The sequence below is a fragment of the Echinops telfairi genome, unplaced genomic scaffold (assembly GCF_000313985.2).
Source record: "Echinops telfairi isolate 266 unplaced genomic scaffold, ASM31398v2 ScPeMD7_7409;HRSCAF=8447, whole genome shotgun sequence".
Taxonomy (NCBI): domain Eukaryota; kingdom Metazoa; phylum Chordata; class Mammalia; order Afrosoricida; family Tenrecidae; genus Echinops; species Echinops telfairi.
The window spans coordinates 10,748,045-10,768,123 of record NW_022111309.1 but is presented as its reverse complement, the minus strand read 5'-3'; the positions used below and the strand labels follow the sequence as shown (position 1 = coordinate 10,768,123).

Genomic DNA, 20,079 nt, shown 5'->3' with positions numbered 1-20,079 from the left:
TGGATATTCAAATTAATTAAAAATCAACTGAAAGGAAACATTCAGCTCCTTGGTTACACAAGCTAAATCTCAAGACGGAAGCACATAGCCCCGATTTGGGAGAGAGCCAGCTTGTGAGCATGTCCATTCTTTTGGCAGCGCTGGCCTGGGGGTTTCCACTTGGAGAGGCTGGACGGGAGTGCCGGGGCTGAGTGGGTCTTTCTGGAACATGTTTCCTGAGACCAGTCCCTTTCCTATGGACTTGTCTGCAAATTGCAAAGGATTGCATGCATGCTCCGTAAGGGACAGAAAATTCCATGGCAGACCCCAAGGGTGGAGTGACGCCCACAGGTCAGGCCGAGGAGTGTCATCGGCACCCCAGCCCGTGAAGGCAGTGAATCTCATGAGAAGGGGCTGAGGGTCACTGCTAACCAGCTTCCTTGGCTGGCATAGCTTGCCGCTTTCACAACCCTGTGCCCAGACACTCCCAGGCCAGGGGCCTGACTTTCCTCTTTGACTGCAGCCCGAAGATTCCATCTGGCACCAAATGTTCCCATCTGGGTTCCAAAAATAATGGCCTCTGTGATCATGAGCTGCGAAAGGCCTTGCCTTCATTGCTCGGGAAGGTGACTAATGTGGCCCAGGCCCTCCTCCCCATAACTGCAAAGAGGAAAAATCGATCCTGAAAGGGCCTCGCTCGGTGCCTCTCCTTCCGTTGGCATTTGTCTCCACGTGGGGCGGGAGCAGGGTGCCAACTGTGCACTTGGTAGCGAGATAACCGGCTGTCTTCCCAGCTGACGATGGAAAAGGAAACCACCCACTTGCATTAGAAAGTGTTTCTGCTCCTGAGCTCTTGCGGCTCATTAGGGATGGTGTTAATAAGGACTCCTGTGTGCAGCTGTCATCGTTCTGCCCTACCTACTGAGCAGGTAGCGCAAGGAGGCACGTGTTCTCGCTCCCCCTCTCTCTGTAGGTGCTAGGCCCTGTGGAGAGCACATGCTTCGAGGCGGAAAGTGTGCCTGCTCCCTACCCTCCCGGCCACTACGGGCACAGGGGTGGCAGCCTGGCAGAAGACTGATGCTGAGCTGCCTTTGAAGAGGGGTGGGAAGAGTCAGTAAATGCATGGAAATAGTGGAAGGGGCGGGGGCCTTCCAGTGCAAAACGCTTGTGCAAAATTGTCATCTGAGGCAGTGAGCAAAGTATTAGGATGACTCCATGATTTCCTAGCAATGTGGCCGTAAGTACGTAGATGCTCGTGTATAACCTGAGGGTTTCAGCACATTGTTCATGCAGTTTTTGTAGTAAAATGAGGTGCCTCCGCTGATATTTGGGTTGGCTTATACTCGAGTATATATGGTAAGCTACTCCGCCTCTGCTCTCACATCTGTTACATGGGGATTGTGCCCATCAAATAAAACCCAGGCTGTCCGTGGCCCCATGAGCACGGAGCAAAACTGCCTCTCAGGGTACCCAACGCTGGGCTGCAACTGTATAAGGCAAACCACTACATCTTTCTCCCAGGGAACAGCCTGGGGAGTTAGGGCCTCTGAATATTTGGTTCGCAGCCAAGCTGTTGAACCTTGGTACCACAAGGGCTTGATTTAGGCAGTTCAGTCTGAGAATTAGTGAGTTCACACCCGTGAAGTATACAGACTATGACCAGGGACAGAGTTAGAATTCAGTGAAAACTAGTTCTCCTACTGGTGATATTATTCAAGGAGAAGTAGGCTTGAGGGTTGAAATCAAGGGCCAGGTCTGTACTTGACCTTGGAGGAGCCCCTTCAGCCCTCTGAGCTTCCCTTTTCTCATCATTACAGTGCAGCGGCGCTGCCTGCTCTGTGGGGCTTCTTGTGATGGCTGAATGAGGGATCGTCTCTACAGGCCACAAACAGCACCAGGCGTACAGAAGGTGCTCAATGCACATTAGCTTCCTCCTTTCCTTCCCCTCCCCCGACCCCCATTCAACATTTTTGGTTGTCAGTTGGCAATGTAGCTCATAGAAAATGCTGGGATGGAACAGCGTTTGAGGAAAATTAATTCAACAGCTGTGTGTAGGATGGATCAGCCCATGTGCATTAAAATAGAAATTTACACAGAAAACTCAAACATTGCCTTTTGGGATCTAGGTATTTGTGTCATAGTTACAGGATGCAATCGCTCTTTCTCTGTGTCAGCCTGCTTCTAAGTGTTTGCATCCCTTTGTGGGTTTAACCCTCGAGACAATCATGTGAGGTACGACTAGAGTTTCCATTTTACAGACTGAGGAAACTGAGACGCAGATGAAATCATCTAACTCATACGTGTGTGTGCGGTTGGGGCAGGGGTTCAAACCAAGTCTCACTTATTCCATAATTTATGCCCTTCCTCCAGTGACTGGGCTTGGACAGTCTGGCCTCTGCAGAGGGCTGCACTTTGCATTCGTGTGGAATAGAATAACTATACATTGAGGAGCCGCAGCTATAGACAGAGGGTGAAATCATTAGGTGACCAGTAGATTTCCGTTTTATCCAGAGACATGAGCTGAGGGAATGCAGGCCCCAGAGCTTCTAAAGCTTCCCTCCTCTTCCTTCTGGTGTGTTCTATGATGATACCCCATCCTCGAGAAAATCAGAGGTTTGCAAATATGAAGAGTGCTTACAGTTTGTTAAGGGCAGTCTTCAAAAGACGCCTGGCTAGCTATTCTGTGATAACTATGGAGCGTGGAGTAAATATGTCATGGAACATTGGCTGGATGTCTGTGGCATTCCAGGAAGCTGCCAGAAACGTGGTGGAGGGAAAAGGTCCCTTGGCGGCTGGACTCCCACGGCCCTGGTGTGCAGGGTCCCAGTTTTTCCGGTAACTCTGCAGGAGGGAGGAATCCTCCTATTCCATTGCTCACTGGATCCAGCCTTGCCTGGGGAAGGCAGGACTGCAGCTACTCCTCCATCTGGCTGCCAGCTCCCATTTTCCTGATAGGGTGGAACCTGGGGTGGGGTGGTGAGCAGGGGGTGCAAGCGGGGCCACGTCACCCCTTCTGCCTTACACCTAGCATTCTTTTTTTTTAAATTTATTATTGATTGGGAATTAATACATCTATCATATCGCCCCATAGTTCAATAACATCAAGCAGAATTGTACAATTGCTACCACAATCAATTTCCAAACATTCTTTTTCTTCCTGGACTCCTTGACATTGTCTTCCTTTTATGTCCCACACCCTCTGCCCCCCACTACTGTACCTCCCCTTTCGAAACCCTTTTTCTATTTGATGTCCCTGTCGGTTCATCAATCGTGGGTTCCATACACTGAAACTCATAAAAACATCTAAGCCAACGTCATGAGGGTGACCTCCAATGATGTAACCCCTCTGCGATAAACCCTAATATGAACAAACAAAAATGAAACAAACCAATAATACAGAAAGTGTTGAAAACCAAATGAGGTCCAGGGTGCATCGGAGGGGCAATCAACCTACAACGTTTCAACTGTTCAAGTCAGGTTTGTCTTCTTTGGTCTTGTACACTCATCTCTCCAGTACACTCTGTTGAGTGACTGCATTTCTCCGGTATTTCCATTGTGGATAGAGGGAGTTTGCCAGAGGCTTATTTCCTTGGAAGTTCCCACAAGTGAATCCTGGGCTCCCACTGTCATCTGGAGCCTTCTGCAAACCCTCCTTCGACTTCAGATGAGATGATTTACCATCCTTCGGTGAATCACTGATGATGGTGTCCTTCTTCCATGTGGACTTAGCCGACATCTCACCTACATGGCTGCTTGTTTGAAGACAAGCCTTTAAGACCCCAGCTGCTATTTTCTCTGATAGCCGGGCACCATATAATTCTTGCTCAGAGCATGTGTCCTCCATCCAGCCTCCGGTGCCCCACCTTCCTGACCATCTGTTGCCTTCCTCCACAGCTCTGCCAGAACCTCTCCCAGGCTATACAAGACTTAGCAGCCCTCCATAGCCCAAAAGAGTTTGGCCTGGATTTATTGCCATGGGGTCACTGTTGACGTACAGCATTGACCCCCTGTGGGTTTCCAAGACGGTAGTGCAGTGGTTCTCAACATTCCTAATGCTGCGACCCTTTAATACAGTTCCTCATGTGCTGGTGACCTCCAACCATAAAATTATTTTCGTTGCTACTTCATCACTGTCATGTTGCTACTATTATGAATCGGGCGACCCCTGTGAAAGGGTTGTTCAACCCCCAAAGGGGTCGTGGCCCACAGGCTGAGAACCACTGCTGTAAAGGTTTATGGGAGTAGAAAGTCCAGTCTTTCTCCTATGGAGCTGCTTATGGATTTGAACTGCTGACCTTACAGATCACAGCTCAGTGGAGAACCACTCTACCACCAGGGCTCCTAGTGACCCTCCACAGAAGCTGCTAAAAGTTGGTGAAAGATCAGGGGATCAAGAGGAGGGACCCCTAAGACCTCAGGCTTTACAATCCTGCCGTTTTTTAGGAGAGGGATTTATTGCAGAAGAGGGAGAGGTGGGAAGCAAACTTCCCTTTTAAAGTTATGGCCAGCTTTGCCTGCATTAATGTGCAAGCCTCCAGCCATGCAATTAGAGGTCGTTAGGCAGCTACAATGAGAAATTAATTCCACTGGGTTCCCCTGCATGGCTGTGGGTGAAACTGCCCCAGGACTGGGGGAAGGTTGAGAAGGTTTCTCTGTTCCCCTGGGAAGGGCCTGAGAACTTGTTCAGGTGTGAAGGGGGGAGGTTAATCAGAGGCGGGCAGGGAAGAGGCAAGGAAGAGTTGAATAAGTGAATAGGTGACTAGCTAGGTCCATTGCCCAGGTGCCTGAGAGCCCAGGAGACAGAGGGGCTAGCCCCCCAGAGGATTCCATCAGTGGGGCTGGCTTACAAATCCCACTGGGTACTTGTGGCCTTCAACACTACAACCAAGCCCATCACCACGGTGCCATGGTCGGATGGCTGGATGGCACATCTCCAATGTGGAAGTGAGTCGGCCCTTCCACATTGGAGGCATCCACTTTCTGGTGCCTCCCTTATTTATCTTGTATCCCAGATACAATTCCAAAGGCCCAGAGTGCATCCCTAAGCACAGTCTAAAACCCTGTGAAATGAGTATGTGAATCAAAGGTGACAGGCTACTGACAAGCAGCTCCACGACCTCCCTGCTCAAACCATGGCCTGGGGATGGCAGCCAGGGGAGCTGGAACGTGACAGCACAGCAGGGGGCAGTTGTGTCTGCGCAGCTTGGAAGGGTGCTGAAGTCACCAGTCACACCAGGACCCGAGATATCGTCAGAAGGCCCCCTCACCGGGGGAGCTGAGTCCTTATAATATTATATCAGGATGATGGGCCCTTTTGCCGCTGATAATGATCAGAAGAATCTTCTGTAGCTTTGGGATGCATGTGATAAGCAGCCCAGTGGCCCAAGTGGTTCTGAAACCACTGGTTCTGAAACCAAGTGGTTTGGAATGGGTATACAATGCACTAAGGACGAAGACACGGAAGAATTATACTTGTTCCAGGTCCCCCCTACCCGCCCCCCAACCCCACTTCCCCTGCAAAGTCTCTCCTTAGTTTTGTGCCATTACAATGAAAGAAGGAAGACCATCATCGTTCATTCTCTCAGGTTCCTGCTTGTAATACTTAAAAGGCAGGAGCAAGGGCAATAGCAGAGTAACCCAGGTCCCCTCTGAGGTGCCCTTCCGCCAGCATTCAGCCAAGGGGACCCCTGCCGTCTCATTGCAATGGGGAAACAATTTGCAGTGGAGGTCAGATCCTGAGATGTGTCTGTGAGTCAGAAGCAAAATTGGACAGTGAGTGTTCATGGAGCACCCTTGGGTCCTTGTAAAGCGACAGCGAAGGACGCTCCACACTGGACCCCTAACGGATAGACTGACCAATGGCTGCCTTGTAGGAGAGACGGCTGTGTGCTTGGGCCTTTGCCCCCATGTAGTCCCTTCTTGGCCTGTGGCGGAGCCATGGAAGGCATGGGGACACGCATGGGAAGTTCTGCTGCAGGCGATAGTTGTAATCCCCCCTTTGGAGAGCTCTCTCATGGATGCAATCTCTCGTGATTAGACTCTGTGCAGAGCAGGGGTGTTTCAGCATCCTTTTGAGGAACACCATGATGTCTTGTGGTTGTGCAGTGCCAGTGAGCTGGTCCTTTCTCAGTCGCCCTCTCTCTCTGTGTGCTGGGTAGAAATGTTGCCCCGCCTGTGCCAGCCTCCCAAGCATCCCCGTGTCTGAGCCCGTTGTTGCATCTGCACTATCAATCCATCTTGCTGAGGGGCTTCCTCTCTTGAGCTGACCTCCCACTATACTAAGCATAATGTCCTTTTCCCAGGGACTGTCTCTCCCGAGAAGATGTCCTAAGTCTGAGGTGAATCCTCGCTGCCCTTCCTTGTCTCCAAGGACCATCCTGGCTGTACGTCCTCCGTACCAAGACAGATTTCTTGGTTCTTCAGGCACTTCGTGGGACTTTGAGTGTTCTTCTCCAACACCATCATCCCGCAGCATCTCTTTTTCTTCAGTCAGCCTGGGTGTGGCCTTGCGCAAACAGCTCCCAAGGTCCCGGCAAAGCGGAACATCTCGCCTTGTTTCTCGGGGGGCAGTCGCTTGGCCTGAACCTCCTGCACTTCTTCTTGTCTGTGTCTTCTCTGCTCATGCCGTGTTGGGGTGGCCCTCCTGGGCTCTCTCAAACCACTGTAATCCTTGAGACACTGGTGCTAGAAACCTGGTGATCCCGAGCAGGAATTGGACACTGTCTCAAAAGGGCCCTTGCCCGTCTCACCCGGGGCCAGCAGACCACCTGCAGCCTACAGCAATTGCACTTACGCCCTTTCGCATTTATGAAAAGTAGAAGCAAGTCCTCAACCAGAAGTCAGGTTGTGGGCTTCTCTTGAAGCAGCAGTGATGAAATAGGGTCTAGGAAGGGCTGTGCTCTAGAGGGGGCACGCTCACTAGCACCATTTGCCCCAGTGCCCACCAGGCTGCCCTTCTGCTTGGCCGTGGTGGGTAGGTTAGTTCAGGGAGCCTTGTCTGGTCCCAAGGTGGCATAAATGGTTGATGCTTAATTGCCAACCTAAAGGCTAGTGGTTCGGCCCCACTCAGTGGAACAAGGGAAGAAACGGCCTGGCGATTTGCCTCCATAATGATTACAGCCAATGGAGAATGTCCCCCGGAGCCGTCCTACTCGGTAATGCACACGGCGTTGCCATGACTCAGAGTGGACCCTGAAGGGTGTCATTTTTGGTTGGCCCTTACACTGCAAAAAGTGGGCCTAGTTCTTCTAGGCCTCTAACGTCCCACGTGGCTGGTGGTACGTCCCCTCTGCCTCCCCCACCACACACGCTCCCACCCTGGGGAAGGCTGCAGCCCAGTTGTCAGCACCTCTTCCAGTGTGATGTGTGCTTGGATTATCTACCCCCCACGAGGTGTTCCAGGACAACCAGGGGAGCAGAAGCAGAATTCCAATGGCAACGGGGTGCTGCCAAATAGAGAGGACATTGAGATTGACTTCTTCGTCCCTTGCTCAACGTTCCACACCCAGAGAGAAGCGTTAGCCAGCAAGTGGGTGTGAACCTCACATGATTACCTGCTTCTGGTCGACATGCTGTCTGCTTGGCAGGTCCTTGCTCAGGGAAGCTTGCTCTGTTTCTTCTTGGCGTATGAGACTCATATGCGGCCAGCCTGTACACAGCAGATCCAGAAAAGACCCTGTGTCATGAATGCCCCAAAGAAGTGCTTTTCAGCAGACAGGGGTTTGAGTGCTGGAGCTGAGGCCAAGTTTAGAAGATGAGGCGCCACATGTGGTCCCAAGCCCACCATCCCATTTCTGAAGATGAGCATGCTGACAGTCGCCTGCGCCCAGCACCACTGTGATGGAAAGCAGGAGTCATTTGTTAGGAGCTTGGGGCGCATTTCCCAATGTTGACTCACACTGGGCACAGGACTGTAGACATGTGCTTGAATGTCTTTGTGCTCCGGGTTGTTGCTGATAAGGTGTGTTATTTGCCCCCAGCATGGAGAAGACTTTCATGCAGCGTGGGGACGCATAGGAGGGGCCTCCTGCCTGGGCCACTCACGGGTGCTCTGTGCTTGTTGCCTCAAGTCTTGGGGTTTTGACTTCAAAGGGGCGGTTTCCTAAGAAGTGGCACAAGGAATGGAAAGTGCGTCTGGGATCTAAAGCTGAACGAGAGTGGAAAGGCAGTGCTGGATGTAAGCGCATAGCACAGCCTCAGCTTCCTGTGGCATGGTCAGCGTGGTTCCTCCTGGAGCTTGAGTCTGGCCTCGCCACAGGCCCTTGATGTGGGCGGTGACCAAATCGGGTCTGAAATCCCTGACACTCAGGTGGGCGTAGGGCAGGGCAGGCCAGCTAATACAGGTGGGTGTTGTGCAGGGAAGTGGCTTACTCCCTTTGTTTTTTGGCAATGAACTCACAATCTAAGGCAGTTTATAAGTATAGTCATCTGAGATGTCTAACTAATTCCTCTTCAGTTTCTCAGGAGCCGCATCTTTTCATGCCCTCTCTCTTTGACACACCTTTAGATTTTGGCCATCTTCAGTGTGCCTGTGTTTCACCAACAATCTGATTGTTCTTGCCCCTGCCCCTGCCCCTGCCCCTGGCCCTGCCCCTGCTCCTTGGGTGAGGGCTGCCGAGCGTGTTTGTGTCTTTGGCAATGCCGGATTGTATGATATGTGGGAAACTGATATTTTCAGTAATTTGATGGCAAATGACTTCTTGGGAAATATAGCTGGGGAGTCATGCTCTGTGACTTCAACAGGTAACTAATTTCCAACCTGCTGGTGTGTGGGGTGGGGGTTGGGTTGGGGAATTAGAAACAAAATAAAAGGCAGAAATATTTCTCTAACTTTCCCCAGCTTTTGACAGATGAGCTGATGTTCCCTCGGGTCCCTGTCATTTTGAGGTAGTTGCTGAATCTCATCTCGGTCAGTCACATCCTGAAACCAAAACCCAAGCTTGCTGCCATCGAGCTAACTCCTAGCGACCCTATAGGACAGGGTAGAATCGTGCCTGCAAGTGTCCAAGAGTGCCGCTCTTTATGGGACTGGAAAACTGTCGTTCGTCGCCAGAGTGGCTGGTGGTTTCAAACTGCTGACCTTCTTATCAGAAGCACAATTTCTAACCACTATGCCAAAGCTCCCCACATCCTTAAAGTAATGCTTAATTCCGTTTTCCCCATGAACATTTTAAAACCTTTTCATATAAATTAACCAGTTGCTGCTGAATGAACTCTACCTCCTACCAGCGCCATGTGTCGGAGAGGAACTGTGTGCTTCCTGTGGTTTCCAACGCTAATGTTTTAGAAGTAGGGCACCAGGCCTTTCTTCCAAGGTGACTCTGGGCAGACTCAAGCCTCCAACCTTCTGATTAGCCCCCCCCAAGTTTGTTAACCAGTGTGTGCCACCAGAGAGCAGCCCCCAAAGGCTCAGGCTCCAAAATGCCACCTGAAAACAATGGTGCCTGTGTCCCACCAGCACCGTATACAATGCCTGGCATACAGCCCATCCCCAGGTGCCGGGCGTTCAGGAATGCATGGCTCTGTGCACTCCCCTTCGGAGAATAGAAGTGGATCTGGGGAAGGGATGCCGGCATGGGTAATAATAGCTGAGCACAACTGCTGAGGCCAATGGAACCTGACTGTGCGGAGGCCCCTCATGTCTGGCATGATGTAGGAAGGGCGAGTGCAGATCCGAGCCGGCCCCTGTCCTCCCCACAAGAAGTGAATGCCCTTCTCCAGAAGCAATAGGGGGATTCTCAGAAGCCCTGGAAACATGGTGTAATTGTCTTGCCGAGAAGGACAGTTGTCACCTATCAATTCCGTCCTCTCAGTAGGTAGCCATGCATTTCTGTGTGCCCCCATGCCACTCCACCCCTGCTCCCTGGGTCTAATTCATATTGACCCCTTCAGTTGGATGGATCCTAGGAAGAAGAGGGGGTGAGACCCAGGAGAGGGGGCTCTGGCTGTATCTGTGGCTTGGGTCAGGGCAGGTATAGCTGGAAATGTCTCAGATTGAGGGGCAAGGCAGGGCCTTGTCACCCTGGCCAATAGCATGGGAGGAGACTAGATGGGAAATTCAGGAGGAGCTAACTTCAGTGGAGACTGTCTCAGGAGATAATGCACTGAGAATTCCCCTTTGGGAGTGAAGACCTGGAGAGAGGCTGCCTTAGTCCTGGAAGGAGAACCTAGGTCATTGCTGAGAAGGAAGACATCTATTTATAAAGTGATCAATAAACAATAAGCTTAGAAAACAGACTCACTTTCACCCAAGCATTCATTCATTCATTCATTCATTCATTCATTCATTGAACAAACACTTGTTGAGTGCTGCCCTAGGGCTGCAAAGATTCCCAAACCACAGCCCTGTTCCTGCAGCAGCTCCTGGTCTCCTGTGGTCTCCAGGCTGGAAGGCAAGTGATTGCAAAGAAGAAGCAAAGAGAGGTGTGTGGTGTCGGGGTGGTGGGTAGTAGAAGGAGGGTCAGCGGCCTCCAGGGTGAGGCTGAGAGGGGCTGGGCCTGCGCCTGCCAGGAAGAGAAGGTGTTGATCAAGCAGATGGGTGTTACAGCAGAGGGGGCACTTCGTGCTGAGGCCTGCACTCTGAAACCACAGGGCAGGGACGGGACGGGAGGGAAGCACAGAGTGTCTGGTATGATAGCGGTGGGAGGGCCATCAGGGCCCAGCGCCAGGAATCGGGCAAGCCCGGTTGGCAGTAGGAATTTCCCACCCAGTGGTTGGAGCGGGAGCAGGGCTGGTCTAAGGGTGGGGTGTCAACATCCCATCTGCATTGCTCAGAGATCTGTCTGTGCCGATGGCCCTGTCTCCTTCTAAGGAACCCCATACCTCCCCAGGCTGCTCTTTGATGCAGTGAGGGGCAAGGCTGGACTGCCTAGAATGGTGGCTCTTCTCGGGACCATTCTACTCTTAAAACTCATTGGGGGCTTCACAGACCCTGTGACTAGGTGGGTTTTATACTCACTCACGGCCATGGCGTCAACACCGGCTCATAAAGACCCCCTGTGGGTTTCTGAGACTGTAACTATGCACGGAGTAGAATGAACGCCTAGTCTGTCTCCTGCGGAGTTGCTGGTAGTTTTGAACTGCTGACTGCGCAGATCGCAGCCCAGCACAGAACACACTACTGGGGCTCCAGCGGTTTTATACATTCTCACTGTATTAAATGATGTCGAAATGAAGAAATCTCAAAAATACCAGAAGACGCACACATAGGTTTCCTCAGCCAGCGATGATCATGCTGTCCTTTAGGAGTCCCCTCCCCTCTTGCACATGTAATGGTGGTGGTTAGGGACAAGTAAGGTCAGAGTAGCACCATGAAAACGATTTTGACTTCAGAAGGGCTGGCCCCAAATTTCAGGACTTCACTTTGAGAACCACACAGGTTGAGTAGCTGTCGATATCCAGGTTGTAATTTGTCCTGGAATCTCTTGTGAGTGGACCAGTTTCTGTTCACCCCGTTGAGTTTAATTTGAATACATCTTGGGCCATGGCCCTGTGCTAGTCTTGGCCAGGTGAGGGGCAGGGTGGTACTGTACCGAATACCCACTGCTAGCCAGTTGGACGCACAGCGACCCCATAGGACAAAGGAGAACTCTTCCATAGGGAACCAGGGGTGTGAATCTTGACACAAGCAGCCTGCCTCATCTTTCTCCCACGAGGCTCCTGGTGGATTTAGACCTCGGACCTTGTGGTTCTAGACCAGTGCTGATCCACTGCACCATGCAGGCTCCCTTCACTCGATGTGGCCTGCTGACTTTTCCTCCAAAGTTCTCAGGGACATAAACCCAAACCCAAGTCCACTGCCAGCAAGTCAATTGCAACTCATGGTGACCCTGTGGGCTGGAGTAAAACTTCTCAAAGTGTAATCTGTCTGAAAGCCAACAGCCACATCTTTCTCTAGATTGACTGCTAGATTTGAACCACCAACCTTTGGGTAGGGACCCTAGACTTCAATAAATACTGACAAAAGCAAATATTTTACAACAACTGAAATAGAGGCCATGAGAGAGGGTGACAAGGGCTCCCATCCTAGTGCGGGGCCAGGCTGACCGCTCTGGGGAAGCAAGTACTTGGGTGGAGCTGAAGAGGAAGTGAGGGTTGGCTGGTTGAGGAGGGTGGCAGCTCATGGATGATTTTTACCTGGATGGAGGTCCGTGGGGTTGGGGGATGAATAGAGGGGCCAGAACAGAGGGGAGCGCTCTGTGTACAAAGTACCTTCCCTCTCCTGCTTCCTCTCTACCACAGTAAGAGTCTGCCTGGAAGGAGTCCATTGCTGGCCTGGAGACCACACTGTAAATGACTCCTCGACCCTACTGAACATTATGGCCCTCCCAGTGATAGACCCTTCTGGGTCCTGAGCTGCATGCTTGTGGACTCTAGTCAAAGCCTCCTTCCATGGCCTTCATACCTAAGGTGACCTAACGTGCCACTTTTGGTGGGACGGTCCCGATTTTTAACAATTTTCCCGTGTCCAGCGGCATTTTTAAAAAGACCCGATTTTTCGAAAGAATGCACAGCAAGCTAGGGTATTCGGTTTTCGGCTGCCATGTGGCAATTTCGCCAGGACATGAGTTTTATCAATGGTGTCCCGCTTTACCAATGTTAAAATCTGGTCACCCTATTCATACCCCACTTCAATCAACATTCCTCCATAGTGCCACCCCTGCCCCCACACCGTCACCTGGTCTACCCCACTCTGTTTGGTGCTCGTATGGTGCTTACTAAGAGCCAGGCGCTGGTCGAAATGCTATACAAGCATTCACTCATTCAGTGTCTCCAACAGCCCTGCCAACCCTGCAGGACAGGTGAGGAGACTAGGGCCCAGAGAGGTTGAATAACTCCCACAGGAACCAGCAGGCCGGGTTTGCACCCCAGCAGTCTGACTCACGCCTGTCCTCAGAACTCTTGTTGCCTCCATCCCTGGGTCATTTCGTTCCAGGCCTGCACCATGTGTTTGTATCCTCTGGGCCTAGCACGGAGTACTCATTAGAGGCTTGACAAATGAATTCCTCTTCAGCGGCTACCTGCCCGGGGTTCGTGGCTCCCACGTATGTCCTTCATAAGGAGTAAACAATGGCCAGACCAAGGATCAAACGCATGGCCCATGGTTTTGCTTCTTGGGGGCTGTAATTATCCACCCTTTGGAGAGCAACCGCAGGAAGCCAGAAGGCCGAGACAGGCCCACCAGCCCAGCCCCCGATGAATACTCTCCTGAAATGACGTTGTACATTGTCAACAACTCTTGCCAGTAGGAAGCATTGTTTTTTAAAATCCAAGGAACGTTACCTTGTGGTTGCCCGTGTGACGCACAGGGCTGGAGTCATTGGTTTACACGGAAGGAGAAGAGAGGAGAAGAGAGGCATTCCCGAGGGAGGCAGGAGATCAGAGGTGGACAACAGAGGGGCCAGGCTTTGGGAGAATGGGGCTGAGCCGAGGACAGGCTGCTCTCAGGGCCTCCTAGCTCTGACTTCCTGCAGGGGCTGCTCTGTTTCTGAGGGCCACAGAAGCCTGCGTGACCTGTCCACGGCAGGCGTGAGGATCCAGAACTGGTGTCCATGCTTGTGAGCTCATGATGGAGGGTGACCTTCTGCGATGAAAGGCACCATGGGAATGTCAGTTAACATGTTGGCCACTTCAGGGCAGCCCCAGTTGCCCCACATTGTGGATTTCCCCCTCCATCTCTGCACATCTGCTGGCATATTTATTTGTGAGTGGAGTAAGCGGAATGTTTCAAAAAGAAGCAGTTTGCAAAAGATGAAAAAACAAACAAACAACAGGATAGATAGCTCTCCTGGCAAAGGGGGAGTAGCCCCTGGCGCTGAGAGATCATTCACCTGGTCTGAGCAAGCAGGAAGGAATTTGGTTTCTGTTTCATCTCAGAGAAAGAACCTTCTGGCCTCCCTGCTGGGGCTAGACACTTGTGAGAAAACCCTTAACACCAACCCAGTGCCACTTCACTCGTTTCCTTTCCCTCTCCAGTCAAAGGTTAGGGACCGCTTTGTCTCTGCTCCTCTGGATGACTGGCTTACCTCCCACCTGATCGCTGCCTTTTGCCCCAGCAACCTTGCAGTCTCCTCTCCAGACCACATTAGCTGGCGTGACCTTCTAAAGATGCAGACTGAGTCTCTGTTGCCATGGCGCTGCAGCAGCCTCCAGGGCAGTGGTTCTCAACCTTCCTCACGCCCCTTTCTTACAGTTCCTCGCGTTGTGGCGACCCCCTAACCATAATATTGTTGTTGCTACTTCATAACTGTCATTTTGCTACTGTTATGAATCGGGCCACCCCTGTGAAAGGGTTGTCCGACCCCCAAAGGGGTCGCGACCCACAGGTTGCGAACCACTGCTCCGGTGTCTCCCACCTCAGTAGAGAAAGCTCGCTTCTGGCCACACAGTTCAAGACCCTGTGTGGTCAGTTGCTGCGACTTCCTGAACTCATTTCCTATGGTCCATGGCCTGTCTTCTCGGCTGCAGCCACACCCTTTTTGATGTTTCCTGTGTAAATCAAGTTTCGGTCCCACCCTGGGGCCTTTGCACGTGCTCTTCCTGCCATTTGTGTCAGTCTGTCTGTCCTGAGGTATAATTGCAGCTCACTCCTCACTCGGGTCAAGGCTCTGAGCCAATACTGTTGGGAGCTGCTGTGGAGTTGGCCCTCTACGCATGCCCACTGGGGTACAAGCTTCCTGGTCCTGCGTCATTCAGGATTGGCTGCATATCGAACCACTGTGACCAATGGGGTTTTCATTGTCTGTTTTTACTTTTCTTCATCTTCTTCATTTAAAAATAATTCACACGTCATGCAATTTAATTGTTCAGTCATATTAAGATTGGTGAATTCAACCCTCCAATCAATTTCAGAACATTTTCTTCTCGTATTCCTTGCTGTTAGCGTCCCATTTCTGAAACCTTGCTCCCTATGGCAATTGCCAGTCCAGTTACTGGCTCCATCGATCTACCTATCCTGGATTTCCTATACAAAAAAGAATAGAAAACACAGTCAGGTAGCAAGCAAGCAAACAAAAATAACCAACAATTAATAGACAAAACATAGAAAAACTTTAATCAAAAAGAAAACAAAATATTAACAACTTTAGAATATGTGAAAAGGGAGATCAAATGACAAGGTGTTATATTTTAACCTAACTCCATCTGCCATTATCGAATTTATCATTCCATCTCAGAATAAGATGATGCCTATCTCTGCACTATGGTCAGAGGGAAGTCACTGGAGACTGAATCCATGTGGGGACCCTGTGAATGCGTTTTGGGCCGCCACTGTCATTCATAACTTTCGGCAAACCAGATGTTCAGAAGTTAAGCTGATGAACGTGGGTTGCCAGGACTGAGAAGTGACTGAGAGCAACAAAGGCGGGTTATTATTATTATCATTACTGATCTCATCAGACAGTTTTTGACACAGGGTTGATTTTTTTCTTATCTTTCATTTTTCATTTTCTTATGTGACTGGTAAGTCACTTGATTTTGCTCCCAGCAATACCCTTCCCTGGTCCATGATGCTCCGCTCTTGGCGGGGCTGCCCAGCGCCTTCTCTGCTCGGGACACGGGTCCCTGCACTCCTTTCCCTTCTCGGTGAAAATTGCCATTCTCTTCTGAGAATCCTTGGCTGTGAGCAGACTTGTCTGAAACAGGTTTCACTTCATCCCGTTCTATGCATCTCCCATTCACATTACCCACGGTCCCAGGAGAATCACAAAAAGCATTTCTAGATGATTCTTGAAGTCTTGGCGGCCAGTGAGGGAGTGGCAGTAAAGGTGGCTTTGGGACATTGGGCTGCCGAGTTCCCGAGTTCACACCTCTCTGGCTTGCTCATCTTTTCCTGAAGGAGGACCCGCGGCTTCCCCGTTCTGCTCCAACCGGCAGAGGCCACATTGGCATGTTTTCTTGAAGGGGTGTGTGCTAAGCCAGGAATCAGCTGTCTGGTTCTAATCCAGGTAGAGGAAGCCAGGAAAGGAGGGCCGTCTGTGTCAGGCATGGCTGTTGCTTGCACGAGATCCTGGAGATCAATGAGAGTTCGCCTTTGTAGAGTACGTTTCCGTCCCTATTTCCTGGACCTTCTATCATGGGAGCTGCCTCTGGGCCATCCCAGTGGCGGCTCTTCAGGTCCGTTCAGGCCTTTGTGCGTGCACTGGCTCCTGAGAGAGGCCTTCTCCGAACAGCCACTAACCCCCACTCAGCAGCTGCCTTCGGCTCGGCCATTCCCTTTTTCCACAGAGCTCCACTTAGCCTAGTACACGTTTCTTTGTTGTTGCTCCTCCCAGAATGCAAGCTGCAGACTGTTTATTGTGGAATCGCGGAAGCTTCTGTATGGGGAAGGCACTCCGAAAGGGTGTGCTGGGGAAATGAGTGCCCACGCTTGTTTTCCACGAACACCCGGGGACACCCGATGCTTGCAGAAACCCAGGCTCTTAGGAGTTGCGAGAATTGCTCAAGGTCACGAGCTGGTGGTGCATGGCTGAGTCCTGAGCCGAGCCCAGCTCGATGGTGTTGCCTTCTGTTGTGCGTAGGGTCATGGGGTCAGACTGCTGAGATGGCGTCTACCCGGCAACCATGCACAATTTCCAGGGGCAGCCATCACCCAGGCTGCCAGAGGCCTGGAAGGCTCTTTGTAAGCCGTTGGGAAGTGTTGGCATCACACCACGGATTGTGACAGAAGGTGGCCCATGAAGTAGTAATCGAAGTGAAAATTCTAAGCGTTATAGAGCAAGGTTTTCCTATGAACTGTGGGGGTGGCAGGGGGTGGGGGGCTGGAAAGGAAACAAGGGAAACCAGGCCACACGGCCGTAGGAGAGACTTTGTGCTGAGGGAGAGTGACTGACAGCGGAGCTGGGGAAGGTTCCGGTGGGAACATCTCTGGAAGGTCACCGGGGCTACCAGAGCCTCCCTCACAGGGGACGTGGGAGGAGCCCTGCAATGTGTGCCTGCAAACCTGCCTGCAGGAGTCAGCTCAGGCCGGCAGTCCAGACCACCTTCCAGCGATACAGCAGACACCGTGCTGAGGAAGGCACGGCACTTGGAGGGTGGCAGCCTAGGGATGACTGACTGCTGAGCGTTGTGCTAATAGGAAACGGTGACATGGACAATGAGCAAAGACGCCCAAGTCACATTGGATCCGAGGGCGGAATGCATTGCATGATTTCTTTACAGCAGATGTTCACTGGATGCGTGGAAAACCTACGGGTTTTTTTTTTTTCTTTCAGTTCTATAAAATACGTTTGCAGCCAAAGGAAACCCGTGTTGGCATTACAAAATTATTCCGGATGATAAACATCCCAAGCATGATCCACAAGTCCTGTGGCCTTTGGGTGCAGAAGCAGAAGTTGTTGGGTGACGCGATGCTGCATGTGCTTCCTGCCGATCACAGGGTTGGGAATTTGAGCTCCCTCCTTGGAAGAAAGGCCTGGTGATCACTTTACAAAGCAAAGCCCCCAAACTGAAAGAGCCACTGAAAACCCTTTGGGTCTCAGAGCTCAGTGTCACTTTGTCATAGAGGAGGCCGCCTCGTCAGAATCATGTCTGGAAGCTCGGCGGGGATGTCATGGCTAGGTGTGTGCTCATTTTCAGGTGAAATGGTTAATTGTGCCTTTCGGGCCTTTGTCAAGCCAGTGGCAGCTGCTGTAACATACCAACCTTCACAGGCGTCACATGCTCACCACGTGTTCCTGTAATGTTCTAAACAGGCTTTCCTGATAGGCGTGGCTCGTCCACGTGTGGCTCTGTCTCCCTTGGCATTGGGGAGAAGTCCCTGGGGGACTTCTCTGGGCTGTCTCTGAAGCAGTGTTCTTCTCTTCCACTGCGTTCCACTGGCCAGAAGTTGCTTATAAAGGCCAGCTCAGAAGGCGGGGAAACGCAGTGCAGCCAGGAGGAGGCGGAAGTAGGTCTCATCAACAGCCCCGTCTCTGCCGCAGTCAGCAGTTTAAAGGACCATAATGATTTCGTGACGACAGTCAGTGGATGCTGAGGGTTTATTTTTATATTTTTTTCATATGATAAGGTTTACATTGAAATGCAGTACCCCCAAACGCAGGAGGACCATGGAGAAGGCACCCTGTTTATAGGGTATGGGATCTCCCTCCACTCCAGGGCATGGGAACTCCAGAGCTGAAGCTTCTCTCCCCAAGTTCCCGTTGGGGAGATGCTCAGCCCGCTGATGGTTAGATGTCCCATAATGAGTTAGAAAGCCAAGGCCTGCTCAAATCCCTGGATTTCCTGGGGACTGAAGGACGACTTTTCAAACTAGACTTGACAGGTCAAAATAAATGGGCTTCAGTATAAGGAACAATCTCACCTGGGCCCCTGTGTCTTTCTCAGCTTTGAGCACTTTACAAATATCCTTTCTTGACTCTTCATTTTTTGTTTGTTTGTTTGTTTGTTTTAATTTTATTGTTGTTTGGGTGAAAGTTTACAAAGCATATTTTTCTCTCATTTGTGTTAAACCAGATTGACTGGCGAAACAAATCCAGTGTCACTCATACATGTATAAGAAAGAGCTTTATATAAAGAAGTAATTCTATATCAAGAAAGCATCCCAGGCCAGTGCAACTGAAGCTCCTAAGTCCAATACTAGTCCATACGTCCCTCATCAGACTCATGCAGCCACATGCAGTGACGTCAGATCGCAGGCCAGTGGTGCTGATCCAAGGTCGGTGGACACCTGGCAGGACCTTGGCAGTACTCAGGATGGCCAGTCAGCAGGAAGAGGGACAGAGGGAAGGTCCCACGACCAATATGACGGCATCAGGAGGTAACCTGGTTGACAGGTTTGAACTCACCCCTAGCCAGGCATGTGTAGTTGACAGGAAATCACGTATCACGTCATTCAACAAATTGCACGCAATTTTTCCGTGAACATAGTTGCAGTTCCCTCGGTACAATAGCACTCTTTCCACTCTTCTCAGGGGTTGCCACTTCCATTCATTCTTCTTTACTTAATACTGCCTTAACTTTTTTAAAAAATTGGGATTAATATTTATGTTAGTCCGAGTAGACAAGAGAAACAAATTCATTGACACCTCGTATATGTGTATGAGAAGATTCATATCAAAGAGCAATTTTATATTAAGAGACATCCCAGTCCAGTCCAGATCAAGTCCATATGTCCGATATTCGCCTATATGTCTGATACCAGTCTATAAATTCCTCTTTAGCCTCATGCAACACATGCAATGACACCGAATGCAGGGCGATCACAGGCCAGTGGGTGGAAAGTCTTGTGGATCCAGTGGCGTAAGAAGCATTTCAGCGCTGGTGCGGGTCTCCACATGGTTCCTCCAGCTCCAGGACTCTGGCTCCATCGCTGTGTCTCCATGTGGCTTGTCAACAGGAATGTGACGCCGAGAGTGTACGTCCTGCCTCTCTGGTCCTGAAGGGGACATCTTTACTTCTAAGGAGCACTCTGGCTGTCATTTTTCCAAGTCAGATGTGTTAGTTAGTTCTTGTGTTCCATGATACTTTCAAGATCCTTTGCCAACACCATAATCCAAATACGTTGATTCTTCTTCAGTTTATCTCTTCAATGTCCAGCTTTCACGTGTATTTGAGGTGACCCTCATGTGATGGCTGGAACTGCTTCTCTTTGGTGAGGCTTGCAATGTTCTGCAGGCTTTCTGCTCCAGGCAGGGGAGCTACCATGATCACGAAGGTGGTTTTCCCAGGGCGAGGCTTATCCATTGCTCTCCGGATGTGCTGACCCCTGCGATTCCCCCACATGTGGGAAACTCGACTGCACAATTTGTGGTAGTGGGGGACTGCGTTCACGCTCTCCCCTCAGCCTCACTTGGTGGTCTACGTGGAAAGAGAGAGCCGGAGAGCAAGAGCTGGCAGGAGGGCAACTGTATTGCTAACCAAGGCTTATAACTACTTAGGGGGACGCCTGAATCTTCGTTTTGTAACCCTGAGCTGACTGTGCACCGGCTTCCCTTCACCTTTCCTTTGCTATGTTGCCACCTCTTTCTTCCTCTTCTCGTCAGCCTGGCCTTGCTGAAGGCATCACAGTTGATAGGCCTTCCCATAGGGAGGACGGGTCTGTGTGCACAGATTTGGAAAGGGCTGCTTTGCCGGTGGTCTACTTGGAATGTGAGAATTCAGCAG

At 50.9% G+C, this 20,079-nt stretch overlaps 1 non-coding gene across 1 annotated transcript; it reads left to right on the top strand.

Annotated features, from left to right (window-relative positions):
• Positions 1-19,595: 19,595 nt before the first annotated feature.
• Positions 19,596-19,757, top strand: LOC115871845. Its single transcript, XR_004047508.1, has one exon. It is a non-coding gene; the product is annotated as a U1 spliceosomal RNA (small nuclear RNA).
• The last annotated feature ends 322 nt before the right edge of the window (positions 19,758-20,079 follow it).